The sequence below is a fragment of the Teleopsis dalmanni genome, chromosome 2 (genome assembly GCF_002237135.1).
Source record: "Teleopsis dalmanni isolate 2A chromosome 2, ASM223713v2, whole genome shotgun sequence".
Classification (NCBI taxonomy): domain Eukaryota; kingdom Metazoa; phylum Arthropoda; class Insecta; order Diptera; family Diopsidae; genus Teleopsis; species Teleopsis dalmanni.
The window spans coordinates 145,848,992-145,865,251 of record NC_051847.1 but is presented as its reverse complement, the minus strand read 5'-3'; the positions used below and the strand labels follow the sequence as shown (position 1 = coordinate 145,865,251).

The window sequence follows — 16,260 nt, the reverse complement described above, 5'->3', positions numbered from 1 at the left end:
AAATTTGTACTTTCTATTTTGATTAATGTACTCAGAAAATTAATTTGATTGATTTAACCAGATTTTAAATAAATCGCAGATTAACATATTCTTACTCGTCGCAACCTCTTGGTTTATTCACACCATATATTTTTCTGAGTGTGTGTTTTATAACAAAATTATCAATTATCAATTCTCTAAATGATTAATCTTACGACTAACGTATTAATATATAATCATTATAAGTAAACTCTAAACAAATATGGTAGTAAAATCATAATAGTATGTATGTAGACATGTCATTAGGGATACAGAGTTGTAATTTGTAAACTACTTCTTAAAAAATATTAATACAAGAAATTATTGTATTATTATATTTATGGTATAAGTAAAATACTTAATTTTGACAAGTTTCACTTTGCTTATCTAATAATTATAAGATACAAAAATATCTGAAGATTGCGATCTTTCTTAACTTTTGCAATATTCTCATCACTATTATTAGTTTTATGGTTTTTCTGAACTTACTAAACAGAAACTGAATATTCGCAAGTATTTAGTCTGAAAAACCATTTTCATTTTAAAGTTAAGCAGTGCAAATAGTTCTATTATAGACTGGTGTAAAAAATTGCAACTTCACTCTGACACTTCTCTAATTTTGCTTAAATATCGGAGAAGTCACGATGCTGCATAAATTATTTTTAGAATTCTTTGCATTTTAATTGCTTAAATTGTCTGTTACTCAAACAGACTATTTATGGGTCCATATATGTAATGACTTAACATGGTTTTAATTAGAAGTGTAAATTAAATAATAAATTCGTCTGATACATAAATAAAAAAGTTAATTAAAGATTTAGTAGTATGTATGCAAATACAGATAATATGTAAATATATATGATTATTAAGAAGATAATATTTTTTCATAAAATATACCAATGTAAAAGAATTCTACTTACATTTACTAGACGCTAAAAATAATCTGAAATTAAAAAAAAAATATAATTAATTAAAATAACAGCGATGTTTAGGAAAGGTTTGATATGATAAAAGAATATATCCATAAGATTGATGCTGTGAAAAAGATTAAACAAGTAAAGGCAAGTATCTAAAGCAGAAAAAAAATTTCAAATCGGTAATATATAATTTATTTTACAATTTATATATTGACAGTTTATATACTTTATTATCTAATGCTAGAGAGTAGAAGTTGTGTTTATTGATTCTTAATTTTATCTAGTCGGTATTTGTTTGGGGTAAAACACAGTTTGGATGCAATGGTCAATCTATAAACGAGTTTATAGATTGACCATTGCAGTTACGCCTAGAAAAGTCTTTTATGTTGATTCTATGGAGTCCCAAATAGTTTTATTTTCTTTAACAAATAAACTCTACTCATTGATTTCTTTAATAATATCTTGATCAATAAGGAATAACTTACATGCGATCATTTAATAGAAAAAAAAAGAATTTCCAACCAAATTTAGCATTACGCCTTATCTTTTGTAAGCATATCACAAAAAAAACAACTGCTTATTTTAAAAATAACATAAGAAACAACAACACTGCTGGCTTATTTAGTCCAACCTTTTTGAAACCGCTTAACTAATAAGCAGCTCAAATCGCATGGTTGCCAAGACTAAAAATTTGTCTAATGTGAACGACTTTTGGAAGTACCTACGATATTTCCAGTTAACTGTCAACGAATGATTTCGTTAATTATTCGTATTTCGTGTCGTCATTGTTCATAGCAGATACGTTATTTTTTCTATATATTATTTTACTGTTAAAAGGCATGAAAAATTACATTTTATTTACAATCATGTAAATAAAAATATTCTCACCAATAATTGCAAAGAATTATTATTCATTTTCGAAATTTCAACATTAAATTTTATTACGTGTTTTGCACATAAAAGTCTAACAAAATCGCCATTTTGTACAGAGTTGCCATCGAAAGTAATACTTATTTATTTGTTCTCTTGTGACATGCTTACAAAATAAAAGGCCTACTGCTGTCTTATTTAGGTCAACCTTTTTGAAACCGTTTAACTAATAAACAGCTCAAATTCCATGGTTGCCAACACTAAAAATTCATCTATTGTGAACGGTTTTTGGATGTACGTACAAAATTTTCAGTTAACTGTGAACAAATATTTGACAAATAATAGTCAATTCTTTTTAATTAACTGAAAAATTATTCTCAATTCTTGAAAAAGCTTGAAAATACAAATTTTGTTCATAATCTGTAAAAAATATTTTTACCCATGATTGCAGACCTATTCATTATCGAAACTTTAACTTTAAATTTTATTACATGTTTTGTGTATATAAGCCTAACGAAATTTCCAGTTCTTCCAGAGTTGCCATCAAAAGTAGTGCTTATTTTATGTTGATTTTTTTCTTTTGTTGTTCTAACAATTGATAAGGTCTATTGACATTAGTTTGAATTTTCAAATTTGCTATCAGATTTGGTAGTTTCAGATTTATTTAAATGTATTATATATATTAAATATTAAATATATAAAAACATTTTATAGAGTTAATATAAGTCAGGCTAACATAATTTTGCAATAAAAATTGATTTTTTTTGAAAGATCAGCAATAAAATTGTTCAAATCCATCAAACACTTTGGATAAGACTGCCTTTAATGGAAACTATAGCTCTGAGTCTTCTTTCATGCTGACTTGAATGGGTTTGTATTTGTTGACACCATGGTATTTGTATACTGCACAAAGACACTTGATATTATAAAAGGTTTTAAATGTTAATGTCTATTAAAAGATATATCTGAGTTTTGGAGTATATTAACAACCACGGACAAAATAGCTGTAAAACATAATGCTGAATAGCGCCTGGCCATCTTATACTAAAGTAAAAGAAATTCGAAGGTACACAACATTTGAGAAGGTAATACATTCATTACTAATATAATATAAATCAGGTTATCACACGATCCAATATTAACAAAATGGTCATATAATCAAAATTTTAAAATGGTATGAAGTATCACTTTTATCTCATTGTTATTTTATTACATCATATTTAATAATTTATTTAATAGAATATTATAGTTTAAAAATGGTATAAAATACATAAATAATATATGCTAAAAAACTATTGTCACAACTCTAATGGTCTGAAAAAATCCAATTGTAAGGACATCAATAAATTCAAGAATAAAATACAGATAAAAACATAACAGGAAATATATAGACAATATATTTGAAATTCTTGCCCAAGTTATTGTGGTAACAACATTGGGTAGTAGCTTTAATATTGGGAACGTTGAAACTTCAATAAAAATACAATAATAATCGATACTAGGTTTATATAGACGAGATGTTCAAAGACATGGGCTTTATTACTGTCGAACGCCTGACCTCTTTCATATCGCCATCAATTCCATTGATACGGTCAAAGACATGGGCTTCATTGCTGCTGGATGCATAAGCTCTTTTATATCGCTAACAATTTCATACATTTATTTAATTTTTGATAGTTCTCTGTATTAATTTTCAACATACTATCGTACCATGATCCATTTACTGTGATAGTTTTTCTTAACTTTTATATCATAAATACCCTAACATAGTTTACATAGTCTTATTACTGTTAACTATCAGAACTGTCAATTAACTATGTTAGAACGTATTTATAGTATTTTTATTAGATGGTTATATCGTTAAATTTATGACAGGTCATCGAAATCACATCTAACTCTTTGTATACCGTGTTATACTTCTGACAGCGGAACATGGACTACAGAAAAATCATAAACTTTAAAACTTTAAATTATTGTTGAAATTTGGTTCTCTAATGTACACGTTTAGTTAATAGTCTCAACTAGATGCTTAGGGTCTTCGTGATAATATAATCTATTGATATTTATTTCGAAATGAGAAAAGCTATTAACTGGTAATTTATTTATTAAATACTACTACGTGCAGTTTTCATTAATTGTTAACCACAGGAACGCATTTATTTTTTTTAAAGAATAAATCATTGAATTTAATATTAATTAAATTCTAAATTATTCAATGCTTAAACATTCTTAAGTGAACACTTAAGAACACATTTGAATATCATTAAAGAAATATATTATTACAAATTTAAAGCTTATTTAAAAATATTACCTTCATAAATAATAAATAATTAACGTCACGAAACTGTTTAAACTGATTAAAAAAGTATAAATTTTTAAATCGTAAATATTTAAGAGTTCTTTCTGGCAGACATTAAACTTAATGCAGCATTTAATAGGGAGCAGCAAGAGAGCAACAAAGAAAATGTAGCACCGACATTAATAAAAAGTAATTGGAACGACAAATGGAGACAGTAAGGTCTGTAGACGTTTTAGATTTCATTCAAGAAACAAAAAAAATAAAAATAAAGAAAAAATACATTTTTAAATAAAAGCTAAACAAAAAGTTAAAGAACAACATTACGAAATAATATAAATTACATTAACTACTTAAGAAACAATAAGGAAAGGACAACAAGACGACGACGACTCCAATGCCACGAGCGTAAATAATATTGCACTTTTAATGGCATTGCTCGTAAGTTATATCAGCAATGCACTGTTATGATATCATCATTGTAATGGTAACAACATCAGTAGTTGGTACGACTATAAAATTTTTCGCAATCAGTTCAACTTGTCGCAATAACTGAGAAAATTACTAATGGACATAAACTTAAGTCTGTTAAGGAAATAAAAAATAAATATGTTCAGCTTTGTAATTCGATATCATTTAGAGTTGTAAAATAAATAATTCATTACATTATTTAATAAAAATTTCGCTTCCAACCTTTTAAAGTCAAAATTCATGTAATCTTCAACGAAACTTAGTTAAAAAAACACTAAATATTACACTGAAATTTAGCTCTGTGAAACCACTTGCACACTTGAGATCTTAAAATTCAATTATTTATGTTCCCAGCATTAATTGGCTAAATTTCCGTTTGCAATGTACGCAAGCTTCCGGTTACTTGTGGCACATTGCAGTTATCAGTTTGATAGTTGAATGCTGAGAATGATGTTGGCGAGACTTCTGCTTATTAAAAGGTCGTAAGTTGAGTTGAGTTGAGTTGGAGCAACAAAATTTGAAATGTGGTTTTATGTAAAAGGAATTTTTTTTTTCTACCTCATAATGGTCAGCACGACTATGCAACTTATGGACATGCATACCAAACACAACAGACAGGCATTTACTTTTTAGTTGGAAACAAAAATCCACTTATTTGTACCAATTGACTTTAGACTCAAGCACACTTAAGCAAAATTTTACAAAATTACCTGCACAAAAAGTATTTCATCATGCAACATCAGCAACATTAGCAACAATTCAGAAATGTGTTCAGCAGCAGTTTTCTTCCTTTGGGCTGAAAGGACGATAACTAGAAATTCAAAAGCTAACAAATCTGCCAGCAGCAACAACAGTTCATGTTGCCAGTTTGAAGACACAACTGTGGGATGCTAGCGGCAACATTCGGTTTTCTAACAAAATTGCATACAACACAGCAGTAAATTTAAATTTGAACAGAAAATTGGCATCAAAAAATTTTCCAAAATTAAAGCGACACTTGAGCATTTTACAGAGCGTTGAAAATTTTTTTTGACTAAATTTGAATGAAAACATTGTACTAAAACTTGAACCATCTTAGGTGAGGCGTCTATTAATGGTCGCATATTCACAATTAGGCCATTTACCATACTGAATCATTAAGTTATCATTTACAATAAAAATTTCTTCACCCCTGCTCTATTTCAAAAACTGAATTTTCTTTAAAGAAAAGGGCAGGGTAAAACAAAGAAGTGTTTGTTGACCATTGTATTCGAGCCCAAAAAAGTTTTAGTGCCCAAAACAAAAAAGATACCCCACCAACCCTAATTGCTTTGTTTTGGTTAGATAATACGACTATTACTTAGGATATTTACAATTAGGCTACTTACTGGACCATTAAGTATCTATTTACAATAATATTTTGTTACCTCCTTTTGATTTCAAAACATAAATGCTTTTTTTTAAAAGGTATAGTAGAATGGGGGATGGGATTGAACATACAAGGTAAAGTGTCTGATTGCATTTAACACGGTAAATGCCAGCGCGATCCTTGTCACTGTTCTCTCCAAGTTGACACACAGCCTCCACGTGGCCCCTCTGGATAGCTACAATCATCCGTGCGTAGTGAACTAATGTGTGCAGCGAAATCCACCTCAGGAATATATGAGGTTTTGCGTCGGGCTTGGAACCCACCATTTAAAAAAATCCTTTCAATGCAAACGAAGAGGCAGCCTCGGATAAGGAAACGATCTACTGATGACGACAAACGCAAACGTATTAAGGAACACGATTTAAAAATATGCACCTGGAATGTCCGAACTCTTTACAGAGAAGGTGCATCTATACAGCTGGTTAATGTCCTCAAGGAATATAAGGCTGACATTACCGCTCTCCAGGAAATGCGATGGACGGGACAAGGATGCTCTAAACGAGATCATTGTGACATCTACTACAGCTGCCATGCAACAAAGCACGAGTTTGGAGTCGGATTTGCGGTAGGCCAAAAGCTGAAAAATTTGGTCTCAACGTTTACACCAATAAACGAAAGGCTCGCAAAAATCCGGATTAAGGCAAAATTTTTCTTTATCACTCTAATATGTGCGCATGCCCCGACGGAAGATAAAGATGACGACACCAAGGAAATTTTCTATGAACAGCTTGAACAAGCATATGAACGCTGTCCCCATCATGACATCAAAATAGTTGTTGGAGACTTCAACGCAAAGGTGGGTAAAGAAGGTATCTTTGGTGCTACTGTCGGAAAGTTCAGCCTTCACACGAAAACTTCTGATAATGGAAGAAGGCTGATTGATTTCGCCGCGGCTAGAAACATGGTGGTTAGTAGTACCAGATTCCAGCATCTCAACATACATAAGGCAACATGGCTGTCACCTGATCAAAACACAAGATCTCAAATTGATCACGTTGTGATAGACGGAAGGCTATCAGTGTCTTGGATGTACGTACCATCCGAGGAGCCAATATCGACTCGGATCATTACCTTGTTGCAGCCAAGATCCGCACACGTTTATGTGCGATGAAAAAGGTACGTGAACAAGCACAGCGAAAGCTAGACGTCGAAAAGCTGCAATCACAACAGACAGCTAATGACTTCGCTACACGACTCTCCCAATATCTGGAAAATTCATCTGAAGAAGCCAATATATGCGCGCAATGGAACCACATCTCTAACTCTATGCGTACCGCTGCAGAAGAGGTGATCGGCTATCACCGTATACAAAGAAACACATGGTACGACCAAGAGTGTCGCAATGCTACCGCAGAGAAAGACGCAGTATATCAAGCCACCCTGCGGTCAGTTGCGACGCGCGCTGTTAAAGAGCGATATCGGCAAAAGAGAAGGGAAGAGAAACGTCTTTTCAGGCGAAAAAAGAAGGAAACAGAAAGACGTGAGTACGAAGAGCTTGAGAAGCTGGGCGAGAGGAATATGGCTCGAAAATTCTATCAAAATATTAAAAGCCTGACAAATGGTTATAAACCCGGAGCTAATTCCTGCAAAGATGAAAACGGTAGTCTGGTGATAGATGTCCAAAGCATGCTTAATATTTGGAGGGATCACTTCTCGAAACTACTAAATGGCGGTAGTAGCAATGTGACTGAAAGCGAAGATGATCCCGAATTTTCAATCGTTGACGATGAAATAATCGTCCCGCCTCCCGATCATAATGAAGTTAAAACAGCTATAACGCGGCTCAAAAACAACAAAGCTACAGGCGCCGATGGTTTACCGGCTGAGCTGTTTAAAGTTGGTGGCGAAGAGCTATCAAAATGCATGCTACAGCTAATTCGCAACATTTGGTCGGATGAATGCATGCCCAACGATTGGAATTTAAGTGTGCTTTCCCCAATCCACAAAAAAGGTGATCCTGCAAACTGCGCCAACTACCGCGGGATCAGTCTTTTAAATATCGCATATAAGGTTCTATCAAACGTACTATGTGAAAGATTGAAGCCAATCGTCAACCAACTGATTGGACCTTATCAGTGTGGCTTCAGACCTGGCAAATCCACTCTAGACCAAATACTCACAGTGCGTCAAATCCTGGAGAAGACTCAAGAAAAACAAATCGAAACACACCACCTATTTGTCGACTTCAAAGCTGCTTTTGACACTACGACTAGAAGCACACTCTATGCCGCTATGTCTGAATTTGGTATCCCAGCAAAACTTATACGGCTATGTAAAATGACGTTGAGCAACACCACCAGCTCCGTTAGAATTGGAAAGAACATCTCTGAGCCGTTTGATACCAAACGAGGTTTCAGACAGGGTGACTCCTTGTCGTGTGACTACTTTAACCTAATGTTGGAAACGATAATTCGAGCAGCAGATTTAAACCGTACTGGCACAATATTCTAAAAAAGTGTAATGCTGCTTGCGTATTCCGACGATATTGATATCATTGGTCTGAACACCCGCGTCGTCAGTGCGGCATTTTCCAACTTAGAAAAACAAGCAAAGCAAATGGGTCTTGTGGTAAATTAGGACAAAATAAAGTACTTTCTGTCAACAAACAAATCTCCTGAGCGTCTTGGGACCTACGTCACTGTTGACAATTATAAGTTCGAAGTTGTGAAAGACTTCGTTTATTTAGGAACCAGCTTAAACACCAAAAATGACGTCAGCCTAGAGATTCAACGAAGAATTACTCTTGCCAACAAATGTTACTTCGGGCTAAGTAAGCAATTGAGAAATAAAGCCCTCTCTCGACAAACAAAAATCACGCTCTACAAATCCCTTATCATGCCTGTCCTGCTGTATGGTGCAGAAGCTTGGACAATTACCAACAGTGATGAGAAGGCGTTAGGAGCATTCGAGAGAAAAATTCTTGGAAGATCTATGGTTCCTTACGCGTTGGCGACGAGTATCGATTAAAATGGAACGATGAGCTGTATGAGCTATACCGCGACATTGACATAGTTAAGCGCATAAAAATTCAGCGGCTACGCTGGCTTGGTCATGTCGTGCGACTGGAAGAAAGTGCTCCGGCTAGAAAGGTATTTGATTCGATACCCGCAGGTGGAAAACGCGGTAGAGGACGTCCGCATCTTCGGTGGAAAGACCAGGTGACCAACGTTTTGGGGGCGCTCGGTACTACCAACTGGCGTCAGAAGGCAACTAATCGGGCTGACTGGCGGAGGCTACTCGACGCGGCCAAGGACGACACACGTCTGTAATGGACAACTAAGTAAGTAAGTATAGTAGAATAAAACTATGTCACGTTAGTTGACCATTGCGCCCCAAGCAAACAGAAATTTTTAGTATCCATTGTGCTCGAACCCAATAGAATGTTTTGGATTTAAATTTTACTTCAATCTAAAAAAAAATTTGATGTGCCCAAAACAGAAAGGCTACTCTAATCCAAATTTCCTTGGTTAGGTTAGATTAGGCTGTACGGCTATTTACTGAACCATTATTCATTATTTTAAAAACTACCGAGCCCAAACGAAATTTGTGGTACCCAAAACAAAAAAAGCAACTCTAACCCAAATTTCTTAGTTTTGTTAATGCATCTAAAAAGATGGAAAACTATCTTAGTGATATAATGAAAATCATAAAAAATTTTTATTGCATTATTGATATCGAACGAAGAAGTTAAATAAATCGTAGTAGCAAGACATCGTTTAGTACAAACCCATGTTTAAATGACTTAATGCGACACCACCGGACTTTTGTTGAAATTGCGATAAGTAGGAGAAAAATTGTTACCTTCACGTTCTACAATGCCCATTGTAGAGATATTGACTATACATATAATCGAGGATTGCTGCCAGCATCTAGTAATACTAAAAATATATTGATCATTATGGAGAATACTTCGAAATGTGGAGAAATGAGAATACTAAATGTGGAGAGATCTGACAAGTGCAAAATCGGTTTAAAAGTTGTCTTTGCTTTACCAAATTTTCAATATCCTTAACAGAGATATTTATGCTACAAATCTATTTACTTGCTAAATTTATTTTCACCACAGCTTTAAAAAAGTTTTTCAGGTATAATCTACCGCATATACAAAAGTTGTTGCAAAAGTTTTACACTTAACAAAGAAAGATACATATTTAAATTTTTTATTTTTATTTTTTTTCGATAGAAATTCCGCTTAACTCGTTGCAATTTTACCATTCATACTCCAGCAGCGAATGTCATCAATTCATTTGACAAGAATTATTTTGGCCTTCAAGCCAAACTTCTAAACTTCTAATTTTAAAAATAAGGAATAGTCATTGGTGGCCAAATCTGGTGATTTCAGAATAAGAATTCACTTTTAAATTATTTGGTATAAAACACGGTAATTTAAAGTCACAACTTCCATTAAGATAATAATTGACATCTTTATAGATGTCAAAATATATTTTTTATGGTTTGATTATTTCATATACTTCTACAAGAATATATCTTTTAAGAAATCTTTAATGATTACAATTTTGTGGTTCATAAAGTGGTTTATTATCATAAAGCAGAGTATATTTTAATTTCATTCGTCAATTCCGAATAATATACCATTTTCTATCCTTATTCCTATTTTGTTTTTTCTTTCATCTAATTTTTTTCTTTACTATTCTTATCGTTAACCTTTTCTCTATTGCTACTCTTATTCGTCTTGGTGTTGTCATTTCTATTTATTCTATAATTAATTAATTTCTTTACTGGAAGATATTACTATTATTCTGAAGAAGAGTAACGAGTATATTTCTATTTCAAGTTGCGTATTCCAAAACTACTATTTCTTTCTATTATTATTCCCTTTTATATTTCTATTCTCAATCTTTTTTTCATATTCTCATATTCCTTGAATTCTCAATATCATTTTTTGGTAGTTACTTAAAAAAAATTAACGTTAACAGCCCTTCGATATCTTAAGTTTTTTGGATATTATTTTTTAATAGCATTATTTTTATTACGCACTAATAAAGCCTAGTACAGCTATCCATTTGGGATGAAAAATTAACATAAAACTCTCCATACTAGGTGGATTGATAAATACCCAGCCTAAGTAATAAAAACGCATATCTTTTTGAAAAATTAGATTTTATGCTTCTACATAGTCCCCTTTTAGCTCAACACACCGAGTCCAAAGATCTTTTAATATTTAGATACCTTTCAAATAATACCATTTATGAAGTCCTCTAAAATATACCACAGTTCCCCATTCCATATTTTCAAGTTTGCAAATAGGTAATGGCCACTGGGTGACAAATCTGGAGAATGCGGTTGGTGAAGATGCAATTTGCATTGTAATTCATTTAATTTTGCCATGGTTTTTATAGACATGTTTTCATAGTGGTTGTGTTATCCTGTGAAAACAAAATTTTTTTCTTCGACAAATCTGGTTGGTTTTTCTTGATTTCCTCTTTCAATCAATCCAGTTATATACAATAGTAGTTATGTTATGATGTTATTGTGTTTTCTTTATCTAAATAATGCCAAAACTTTACCAGCCGATTGTTCAGTTCGTGTTCGTTTGGGAGCACTACCCCAGAGCTCTACCCATTCTCTGGCTTGTAGTTTTTCATAAGGTGTGAAGAAATGGATCTATTGCTAGCTATGTGCAAACAAATTCTCTTTAAAGAAACCAATTCTGTAAGATGTCCCATAAAAGACATTTATGTAATGTTGTGTTTTACATGTAAGAATAAGGTCCAAATATATAAAAAATAAATAAAAATAAAAATTTGATTAAAATCTTAATCACATACCTTCTGCTCAAAAAGTGTTGTTTGTTAACTACTCCTTAAGTAATAGACCTTTTTCAAAAAAAAATTTTTTTCGTTATGTTGGTACAAATTTGACATATGGTACAAATTTGAGCGCCATCTGTCAATTAGTTTGTTTACAGAAGTTGTTAATGTGAAACTACCTCAAGTGCATTAGCGATTTTTACTATGGAAACCTCTTGTTGTACGCGATTTTTTGACTAAACACGGCACCACTGTCATCGCTCAGGCACCAGATTCGCCAGATCTGGCGCCGTGCGACATTTTCTGGTTCCCGAAACTCAAATTGCCCCTACGTGGTAAGCGTTTTGAGTCGATTGAATCGGTAAAAGAGAATTCGCTGAAGAAACTAAAAGCCACGGGCCTACGAAAAAGTCTTCACGAGTTTACGAAAAGTGTATGGAAGATTGGGTTAAGCGTTGGCATATGTGTATCGCTTTAGAAGGAGCATATTTTGAAGGAGATAAAATAAATTTGGAATAAAAATTAAATTTAAATTTGTGTGTTTTATTTACAAAATCCGAGTACTTTTTGAGCAGAAGGTATGTATGTTATATGTGCGTTCACATTCGTTCACAAAGAAGCATTTTAATAAAAATTATAACATTTTATCAAGGTTTCTTCATCAAAATCTGAATTATTCATGACTAAAGATTTATTTTTAAATACATATACACAACCCTATTGACAATATATATTTACATAGGAATGTTGTTTATAAATAAGCGTGTAATTGTAATCAGCTGAATGGTATAATATTGATATGCTAGTAAAGAGTACCCCTCTATATAGTCCATATGATTATAGCTAGAGCTTCACTGAATATATAATACATGTTATGAAGAATAAAAAAAATTCTTATTATTTCAGTTAAATTTTTTATGAGGAAAAAACTTTTAACAATTTAACTCATAATATGTATATATATGCATTGTTTTGCACCTATGAAGGTAAAATGAATGGTTAATAGTTAAAAATTAAGAAGCTATTTAACTATTTAAATGATTTAAATATATTAAAATACGAAAATTTTAAAATGAATTAAAAACTATTTAAAAAAGAAATAGTAAAAAATAAGAGAAACAATTAAAATATAATAATTTTGCACTCTAAAATTTCCGTAAGTTTTATAGGCCGAATTTTTCTCAGAATTTTAGAAAAATAAACCAAGATAATAAAATTTAAAAAATGATTTATTATTTGCTAAGGTCTGATTCATTTTATTTTTTAAATTAGGTAATAATTCTATGATTCCAGCGATTCGAGTAGACTTTTCCATTACCAAAAATTTATCTTTCTTTTAGATTTTTAGTTATTTTTAGTATTTAGTGGTTGTGTAGTTTGAACCGATGAACGAAAAAGCTAAAATAGACGCGGACAGATCAAAATAATCCATAAAAAATTATATTATTTAATTTAATTATGTGGTTTTTTAATATTCTCTGCGTAATTAGCACCAGATAATACAGAGATTGTACGATTCGAAGTATTGTTCTGAGTAAACGAACTACTTCTTTTATTTCTACAGTGATCCTATCCAAAGCATAATTTCTCATTATCGGGATCAACAATAACTTCGAACTGTTAAGATAAGGATAAATATCATTTGCAGATGGCAAATGATAAATACCTACACTTATACTTTCATCATATACTTTCTTGACTTAAGTTAGAGGTGTCTTTTAGACGGACTACAAATTCAATACAATATGTTTTTTTAAGAGATATTTTTATTAACATTTCGTTGAGTAAAACTATTAGACAATCTGAAATTCAGATGCCATTAAATAACATTTGGGTAAATTATAGATGAAGAGTAATCTAATCATCATTATTATTATTTAATTTCTTTTTCTAAAATGTTTTTTCTGTATAATTTGAACTAATTTGAAGAAATTAAAGCCAGATATGAAGAGACATCCAGTGACTTAAGTATAATTCTGCAGACAAGTTTCCTTTATTGGCATACCAAATAAAGAGCTTGATTGCTTGAAATTTCTTAGATAGCTTATTTTTCTAACTCAATACCCTTTTTCTCTGTCATTTTTGCCATTTTACTTAAAAAATCGCATTTTAAGGTAATTAAAAATCAAACATTGCAAGCAGTCTTATTTGGGCAGTAATAAGATTTAGAATTGTATTTATATATTTAATTTGTGTGCATTTAAGATATAGCATGAAATTTCTTCTTATGGCAAGTCGCTTTATATTATAATACGTATAATATTTCTAACAATTTCATTTTTCTTAAGTTATTTAAATAAACACCTTTTTTGAAGTAGGTCAGGCGAAATGCAAAAATTTTAATAATAAAACATGGCAAAACAAAGTAAACAATAAACGCATGCGACACACTTGTTATACCAAGTCGTCCTGGACAGACAATGATGATGATAATCCACAACAAAAACAGTAGAACTCACACGCAGCAGAGGGAATTATATTACATATTTTATAAATTCTTGGCATAAGTGAACCAGCTTGGGTTTCGGTATTTAGCCAGGAGCGAATTTCCTGAAGCGGGCAAACTAAATCCATTTTCTTTTGTATGAAATAAACGTTTTATTAGTTTATCTTGTTGGTTTCCCATAGAACTATAGTTGGTATACGAGAGAGATACTAGTAAACTATATTCGAAAAACTATATTTTATAGTTTCAGGTTTTATTGTTTGACTGCTATTATATTTATTAGAGTTTTATTTCACCAACATCAAAGGCGGGTTTCTATAGTTTTCATGAATTTCTTTGTTTCTTTAGAAGTTGGATGCATTATAATCATATTGAAAATGCTATGAAGGTATTGAGGTAGATAGTAATTACTTTTAGACCGATTCGAATAGCAAAGAAAGGCAAAGACAAAAATTTTTTATTTAATTTATTGAAATTTGGCTGACCATACAACGCTGTTTCGAGTATTGCCAAGTACTCTTCATCAGTGGTCTTTGGAAATAATCGAAATTTATTTAATTAGTTTATAGTCCGTATATAATTTGTTTGGACTGCAAGTGCCAGGCTTAGAACTCGTGCCTGTCAAATTAGAAGCGATGACTAATCGTGTTTATCCACAAGACGCCAAGGCTGCACAAACTTTCAATGCTCAAGTTCCAGGTTTTATTGTCACTTATTTTTATTTAATTAGTGACACCAACCAACGCATTTGCCGTGCTTTAAATTAGAACGAGCTTATAAACTTCAGCTTTATTTGGAAACACAAGTTCAGCGAATTGAAAGTTAATTTTTGGGTTTGCCTATTTTTGTTTCAAAGCTATTCTTTTTGTAGAGACATTTGTTATGCATATTTTTTTACTTACTATATGTAAAGCGCCTTTTTGGTGCTTTTTACAAAGAAGCTATGCTATGTTTTTCTACAAGTTCGCTTTCGCGTTTAGGAAAAGTTGAACAATATTATTTTTCATATATTGTTCTTTACTTTTTAAGGTAAATTTTTTTTGTTTTTTTTTGCTATAATGGCGTTTCTTTTTATGGTGCAAGAAGCTTTTTAAAATTTAGATCGTTTCGAATAGCAAAGAAAGGCAAAGACAAAAATTTTTTTTTAATTTATTGAAGTTTGGCTGACCACACAACGCTGTTTCGAGTATTGCCAAGTACTCTTCATCAGTGGTCTTTGGGAATAATCGAATTTTATTTAATTAGTTTATAGTCCGTATACAATTTGTTTGGACTGCAAGTGCCAGGCTTAGACTCGTGCCTGTCAAATTAGAAGCGATGACTAATCGTGTTTATCCACAAGAAGCCAAGGCTGCACAAACTTTCAATGCTCAAGTTCCAGGTTTTATTGTCACTTATTTTTATTTAATTAGTGACAACAACCAACGCACTTGCCGTGCTTTTTAAATTAGAACGAGCTTATAAACTACAGCTTTATTTTTGGAAACACAAGTTCAACGAATTGAAAGTTTAACTTTTGGGTTTTGCCTATTTCTTTATTTCTTTTCAAAGCTACTCTTTTTGTAGAGACATTTTGTAATGCATATTGTTTTACTTACTATATGTAAAGCGACCATTCTGGTGCTTTTTACAAAGAAGCTATGCTATGTTATTCTACAAATCCGCTTTCGCGGTTAGGAAAAGCTGAACAATATTATATTTTAATTTGTTGTTCTTTTGTTTTCACAAGTTAATCTTTGTTTAAAGCTCGTTTTGCTTTAAAGCATGGTAAGTGCTTTGGTTGTTGTCACTAATTAAATAAAAGTAAGTGACAATAAAACCTGGAACTTGAGCATTGAAAGTTTGTGCAGCCTTGGCTTCTTGTGGATAAACACGATTAGTCATCGCTTTTAATTTGACAGGCATGAGTTCTAAGCCTGGCACTTGCAGTCCAAACAAATTATATACGGACTATAAACTAATTAAATAAAATTCGATTATTTCGAAAGACCACTGATGAAGAGTACTTGGCAATACTCGAAACAGCGTTGTATGGTCAGCCAAATTTCAATAAAGTTAAAAAT

General features: G+C 31.9%; 1 protein-coding gene across 1 annotated transcript in view; it reads right to left on the bottom strand.

Annotated features, from left to right (window-relative positions):
• Window positions 1-16,260, bottom strand: part of LOC119685136 (extracellular sulfatase SULF-1 homolog) — a 163,110-nt gene that overhangs the window by 69,416 nt on the left and 77,434 nt on the right. The window contains exon 3 of the mRNA XM_038099344.1: window positions 939-961. The gene's annotated coding sequence lies outside the window, so the exon portion shown is untranslated. The remainder of the gene's footprint in view (window positions 1-938; window positions 962-16,260) is intronic.